Here is an 8426-nt window from a genome sequence, read left to right as displayed (position 1 = left end):
GCTTTGGGTTCAATTGAGGGTGCAGTTTATAGTCATAATCTTCAGATGCAAATGACTCCAAAGCAGGAACCACTTCACGCGGTAAAGATTGAAGTAGCTAGCCCCATAGCCATGTTGCCGATCAAGACCCTCAGCAATCGTCCTTCTCACTCTCCGGCTCATGCTGGTCAACAATTAGCCAGCCCGGCCCGGCCGCAACAAATTCTTCAGATCTCACAACGTCAACTAGAACCGGAGGCTGCAACAACAAAACCTAGGCTTAATCATCAAGAACATCAGAACTCTACACAACTCGCACCGAAATCTGGAGACGAAGAGTAAATGAGTGATCATGAGTACTATCTGAAATAAATAAATAAAATTACATTTTGTTTTAATTCATTCATACTATAAGAACTAGCTTTTAGGTCATTCCATGGTTAACATTCGATCTAATGCCCAATCGTCAATCATTCGTTGCATGATTTTTATTAGGGAACCATTGTCTCCCAAGCAAGGTGAGAAATTAAAAACTAATTAAGTTAAAAATATAGATACTGAAATAACAAAACAATTTATTTAATGTGAATTTTTTTTTTTTAAAAAAAAATTGGATTATATATATGTTGCGGGCAAGAGGAATGCGTATACATTATTTATACCAAATAAATAATGTATTCATGTAAAATTAGGTAACATTGTCATCTCCTCCTCCTCCCAAGCAATGTGAGAAAATATCACTGTTGTCACAAACTCTATTGCTATTTGTAGTACAATAGAAGGATTAAGGTAACCAAGTCCCAAGATAACATAAATGTCTTGCTTTCCTTTAAAATATAGTGTAGTACACCTAAATAGTTAATTAATGGAGATGACAAACATTAATAAGAACATTAGATAAAAAAATAATAATACCCAAAAAGAATTAGAGATCAAATAAATAAAAACAAAAAAGTATTAAAATAGAAATTAAAAATTAATTAAGTTAAAAATATAGATACTGAAATACCAAAACAATTTATTTAATAAGAAAATTAAAAAATAAAAATAAAAATGCATTATATATATATATATATTGCGGGCACGCAATAGTATACACTATTTATACCGAATAAATGATCCATAAAGATTTCTAAATATATATCTTAAAATTGTAACATTATGTACTATATTTTTGTGAAAGTTAATGCAGAGTGATAAACATCATTCTAAGATAAATCAATATCCATAAAGATAATCAAACATATAATTATGTATTAAGTATGATTGTATCTTAATTTTTAACTCAAAATAAGGGGTTGAATGAAGAATATAGTTTTTTTCTTTCAAAATTATAGAGGTGTTGCTAGCAAAGTTGAAGCCAATCTTGCTCCACCATATAAATGTGAATGATTTAATTATTATTTTATCATATAAATAATATGAATTAGAATTGGTGGGCATTTTAGAACTACAGTGTCAATGTCGTTATAGACTCTCGTTGCAACACATCATAGGTTCAAGTGTATTATTTATCTGTAAAATGTTATATTCACACTATAATTCGGAATGAAATTGAAAAATAATATGATAATATGTCAAATATCATAAATTAATGATCTTGAGAGAATAATATTATATATATATATATATATGAATTACTTATTACATTTATAATTTTGTGTCATATATATATTTACATTCTTTGGAAACCACAAACCTTTTCGGTTGACAGTTATGCTCATCATATCTAAAATCTAAATTACAGATTTTAAACACATTAAATTAATGTTTAATCTCTAATTAGTGTTCAACCAAATTAATTAAGTGAAAAATTTAGATAGTCAAAATTATTTAATTAACATAAAAATTATAAAAAAAATAAATAGATACGTTGCTCACACGAGGGACTAAGAACATATATATCACATCACGATAATCAAATTCACCTAAAATAAGAGAACCATTGGTACCTCCTCAAACAATATGTGAAATTAGATGTGTTCAACCAAATTAATTAAACTGGAAATTTAAATACTTAAATACTAAAATAAAATAATTAATGTAGAAATTAAAGAAGAAAATTGAATTACAATCTCTGCATCAAGATGATCGAAATCACCTAAATTATGAAACTTTTTCATTACTTTCAATCACTCGTTATTGTCATTAATTTTGATTACTTTTTTTTAAAAGTTTCTTATCCATCTGTGAGTAATAAATACACACGGGAAGGATATCTAATAGATAATTGGTGCTCCCTGTTAGATCTTCTCAAAGGTTGTTCAACTAGTATTGGTGTAGTTTTTCCTTAATAGATCCAGTTGACTCGTCGTCGTTAACACCATCATCGTCTCCATCCTGAGTGTCTCCCCCATGATCAAAACTCATGGTAGGTGGAGTTGTATCCAAACTAACAGGAATTTCAGTGGAGGAACTAACTTCTTCAACCCTACCACTATCACTTGTAACTTGGTCTTCAAAAATACAACATCTCTACTTCTCATCATCTTCTTTGTCATCGGATCCCATAACCTATACACAAACTCTTTGTGACTGTATCCTATAAAGACACACGCCACTTTATTGTCAAGCTACGATCTTTCATCTTTGAGGATATGAACTAACGTCCTACAACCAAAGACTCTCAAATGCTTGTAAGAGACATCTTTTTCTGTCCAAACCCTATTCGAAACGTCATTGTTTAATGATGTTACAAGAAAAAGGTTTATCAAGTCAACGGTGGTTCTCACCGCCTCCCCCCCAAAAGGACTTGGGCAACTTCAAATTAGACAAAATATACCGCACCCTTTCTTCAATCGTCCGGTTCAGACACACAGTTGTGTTGAGGTGTCTTTGAATGTGTTTTTATCTAATTTGATGTCATGATCTCTACAATATCGTTCAAACACCAATTATATTCACCGTCGTTGTTTAACTTCACTCATTCTCAATTTTCCCGACCGTCTCAACCGGTTTATCCAATGAAACCTCCTCGATTGTCAAAATAACTATCACTAAATGTTCTACGGTTCTTTTTAAACCAAATGGTCCACTAGAAGTTAAGCGGGATATGGGCCTAATTACTCAGACCAACCGAGCTCACTATATCTATCCACATTTCCCAATATTTAACAATAAATTTTGGTATGACCCAATGAATATACCAGTCATGTTCCATAATAAGCTTCAAATCGTAACCAAATGTGTCCTAGAAATTTGTTTTACGTTAAGCCATAGATTACGGCACTCCGATTTTATTTTAACGGTTGTTAACGTCGTTAACTTATTATCTACGTAACTAAAATTAGTTTTTTTTGTTAAAGGTTTTACAAAAAAAATTAATTAAATAATATTTTATTGGTATTTAATGAAGAATGAGAAACTTTTGGTCAAGAAAAATAAAGAAATACCTTAAACACCCAAAGGCTTATTTCTTGTGGTCCTCCTCCCTTAAAGCACGTTATAAAAACTGTATAAGACCTCTTGAATTTTTCTATCCCGGATCTTCTCTCTTTAAGTCGAATCTTCTGATCCTGGATTTTGGTAAGAGAAGGAAGCTAAATCGTAATAATATTGGTGAGGAGGATCTCTTTCACGGTACGTTTCTCTTAATTAATATTAGAAAAGCAACTATATATATATATGAGTTTGAGTTTCATATATATATATATGAGTTTGAGTTTCATTTTTATAACAGTAATCTTGATATATTCTTGCATTTCAAGATTATGTAAGATTCATTCTTAAAGATGGTGCAGGGCATGTCCTGGGTTCTTGGATCGGAGGAGGATAAAATGACGACGTCTTACGAAGCTAAAAAGAGTCGAATCTTAAGAATATTAATCTCTGAACTTGATATGGAAATTAGTCAAATTCAGGAACTACTACATATTGCAAAGACGATACCCACCACATCCACAGGGATAATTAGCGCCCCACAAATTCTTGAGACCTCGTCACAAACTACTCTAGCAGATCAACTTCACATAATGATGTACCATTTCCAGCAGCAGAAACATCAACAACAATTGCACGAGATGGGAGAAATGAACCCCGTTAAAGACCAGTCTGGACTAGTTGGATTCAACCAGCTGATAGATCCATCTCCGGATAATGATGATGATGGTTCATCAATTGAGCCGCTGCAAGAACAATTGAACTTCCAAAATCTGCATCTTGAGTCCCAACCTATACTTGATCAGAATTCTCCGCAGCAGAACTCGTCATGATGATCATGAATAGTGTTGTATGGTCTGAAATCAAAGTAGACAGACAATTTTACATTTTTGTTTTAATCATAACTAGCTAGCTAGCATTCGGGTCGATCTCATGATGCCCAAACTTCAATCATTCATTTCTACATTCATTCTTCCATATGCGCATGCCTAAGTATTAATTAGTTGGATTATCTTCAACACAATAGTATATATGGAGTGAAGACATGTATTCTTTTTTCCCAAAACTCATCCTTTGATACAAGGATCTAAATCAAATTAATACGTTCCAAATGAATTCTTAAATGAATGATGGAGATCATTTCTGAAGATTTCAGGCGAAATAATTCAATTAAAAAGTCAAATTAATTTGTTTTTTTGATTATTTAAATTAAATTGGGGGAAACAAACAAATTATTGTGAATGGTTTGACCTTATTATTTATAGTTCATGTACAAATGATCTTAGCTCGTTTGTGACAAATTGGAGAATGAATTAGAGAGATATCAAGCAAAATGAATTTCGCCCTTACTGAGCTCTAAATTTTTGGGATTTTAAGTTTTTGAGTTCTTGTGTATATTTATTAACTTGATTTTTTTAGAACACTACCGATTTTATTAACTTGATATTAAATTGATTCTTTTGTTGTGAGCTTTATAAAACTGTAAGAATAAACTATAAATAATCAATAAAAAGTTTTACTTTCAATTTGTAAAAGTTCAATTTCGAACATGAAAATAATGTACTGGATGAGAAGTAAGACCTTTAGTGAAGATATCAGGCACTTGATCTTCAATAAGAATGTACTGGATGAATAGTTATTTACGAGTAACATTTTTTCGAACAAAGTAAAAATCGAGTTCAATATGTTTTGTGTGAGCATGAAATAATGAGTTTATTGATAAAAATGTGGCATCAATATTATCACACCATAAAATTGGGAATGAAGATAGTGAAACTAAAAGTTTACTAGGTAGAGTTTGAATCCAACAAAGATCAACATTTGTGTATGCAAGAGCACGATATTCAGATGCAGTACTAGAGCGAACAACTACTTGTTGCTTCTTAGAATTCCAAGAAATTAGGTTGTCACCTAGAAAATTACAAAATCCATTTGTTGAACGACGATCATCAAGACATCATTCCCAATCATCATTAGAATAGGCATCAAGAGTGAATTGTGAAATTGGACTAAGAAAGATCCCATGACGAGGAGTATGAAGAAGATATCAAAGAATACATTTAACCGCTCCCTAATAAGAATAGGTGGGAGTTTGCATGAATTGACAAACTCAATTGACAAAAAAGACTAACTCAGGACGAGTGAGTGTAAGATATTGTAGAGCCCGTACTATACTCCGATAGAGAAACAAATCAGATAAAGAATCACCATCATGTTTAGAAAGAGAGGAGCCAACAGAGATAGGAGTGTGTAACGACTTTGCTTGAAGCATATCAGTCCGAGTGAGAATATCGTCAATATACTTGGATTGATAAAGAAATAAACCATCTTTGGTACGAGTGACTTCCATTCCATGAAAATAATGTAATTGAACTAAATTTTTAACATGAAATATTTTATTTAATTGAAGTGTAACTTTTGTTAGAAATGATTTAGAGTTTTCTTTGAAAATAATATCGTCAACATATATACTAAAAAGTATGCGGTTATTTGTGGTGCATGATACGTGAAAAGAGCCGTGTCATATTTTGATTTTATGAAATCAAGAGATAGTAGGGTAGTCCAAAGAGTAGCATACCAAGCACAAAGAGACTATTTAAGACCGTAGATTGCTTTATGAAGTTTGCATATATGATTAAAAAAATATGAATGGGCAAAACTGAGTGGTTGTTCCATGTAAACTTTTTTTTTTGTAGAGACCTATAAATTATAGCTAGAGCTTGATTCAATGTGTTTCAGCTGCAAACTCTCCAAATTAGTTACTTCCAGACTAGAAGCGTAGCATACAACAATTATTTTTTAACGATTCAACCATTTTTCATCATTAACACTATTCAACAATAACTATTGACAACTCCTTTTGAAGGATTCAAAATCGGCTTCATCTTTCAAGCAACATTCATCAACTCTTGTGTAACATTGTAACTTATATTTTTGAAACATTAAAGACAAAGATTTTTTTATGACGCAAGCTCTTAAATAACTTAGCACAGAAATCTGTTTTAATATTGTTAGATATTTTTTCTTTAAATAACATAAAATATATAAAATACAATGTTACAAAGAAATGAAATAAAATAAAATATACGAAGAACAAAATCACCATATTGAGATGTTGTTCCGAGACATTTTCCTTAAAACAGTTTCACCGTCTCCCGTTTATGATGGAGTTTATCGTAGATGACTGTCTCTCAGGGTACAACGAAACTAATAGTGATTCTACACTAGAAACACTATGAATCGAACATGACAAAGATACATGAATTCAATCACTGAGTTTTAATAGATATAGTCAAGTCAAAACTCGAAGAACACTCACAAAGATAAGAAATAACTTTTGAAATTCTAGAGTGAATTTCAAACAATTATTATTAATTTCTTTTGTCTTTAAAAATTGTTGACTGTGTAAACGATAAATGAATAAAATAAAAAATATATATATAATGCCACATTTTTTTGTTGTGTTTGGACAATCGAATTTCACATCCCACCTTGATTTCTCCCACTTTGATGTTGTTCGGGCATCAATTTGTTTGTATTGGAATATTCAAGTGATGATGTGGAACAAGAAGAAATTGGCGACGGTGATAGGGAGAGAAATGATATATAGGAGGTGGAGAGTGTTCATTTGAGTTCTTCGTCTCCAATTGATGCAAGTCCGCATTAGTCGAAGTGGTAGAAAGCCCCCGAGTAAAAGGGATAACTTCTTCACATCTCTCCAAGAGATAGGATTTGTTATCCGAATCGGCTTTTGGATCGAAATTTGCAGGGCCGACCCGGGTAAGCCTAACAAACCTCAATTTAATAAAAACATTACGTTATTTAGTAAAATTTATTAATTATTGTAACCTAAAAAATTGCATTACAATGGTTTAGGAAAGAAAATAAGATTTTTTATTTGGTTATACTTTTAAATCTCAATATATATATATATATATATATATATATTAAAAAAATTTATGAGGCCAAATTTTTGTTAATGGAGGGATTAATGTTTCAAAATTTCTGAAGGAGTTGAATCCATACCAACTAGAGCGTGCGGCGAATACTCTGGCTTACAAAGCGAAGCAACATGTGCGGATCCCATATATGGCGTGGTAGGTAAAGTCTATCAACTTCAGATAAAAATGGCTCAAAATATGAATACCTTCACACGCTAAGAAGAATTTGTTGATAGAAATCGAATAATAGCACCTGTTTAGCAATTCAGAAATAAACAAGCTACAACAAGGCCTAACAATTCTTTTTCCATTTTGTGTAATTAAATAGGCAGCTAAAACAATTGAGCATCAAACAATCAAACAATCAAAAACAGAGAGCAGGACACCAAGATTTTACGTGGAAAACCCAAATTAGGTAAAAATCACGGGACACTTCGGCCACTTAAATCATCCACTATATCAAATGGGTATACAATGTAGTTCAATACAAGCCTAGATGTAATCTAACAAAAGTTATCAATTGAACTCATCCTAACTTGTCATTCACATACATTATCATCATCACTAAAAATGGCTAACCAAATGGAGAAGATAAAGGAAATTAGAAGAAGAACCTGCTGCTTCAATGGAGGAAGAACTGCTGGAAGAGAGAGAAAGAAAAACAACCTGAAAAACTGCTGTGTTTTTTTTTCCTTAATTAAATATGCCTTAATGGGCTTTCTTAATTTGTTAGGCCCAGCTGCCAAATGAGCTGACCCAACAAATCTCCCCCGTCAGTGCAACTTCGCGGGCTCCAATAAACCCGCTCTTTCCCGACAATCTTTAAACTTGTCCTTAGACAAGGATTTCGTAAACATATCGACACCATTCTCACTTGTATGAATCTTCTCCAAGTTCAGCTCTTTTGCCTCAAGCACATCACGTATCCAATGATATCTCACATCGATGTGTTTGGATCTCGAATGAAAAGCTGAATTCTTTGAGAGATGAATGGCACTTTGACTGTCGCAAAACAAAGTAAACTTCTCTTGCTTTTGACCCAACTCTTCTAGGAACTTCTTCATCCATAACACCTCTTTACATGCCTCAGTAGCTGCAATATACTCACCTTCTGTAGTAGACAAAGCA

Source organism: Impatiens glandulifera, chromosome 1, assembly GCF_907164915.1.
Source record: "Impatiens glandulifera chromosome 1, dImpGla2.1, whole genome shotgun sequence".
In the NCBI taxonomy this organism is placed as follows: domain Eukaryota; kingdom Viridiplantae; phylum Streptophyta; class Magnoliopsida; order Ericales; family Balsaminaceae; genus Impatiens; species Impatiens glandulifera.
This window is presented reverse-complemented; position numbering follows the sequence as displayed.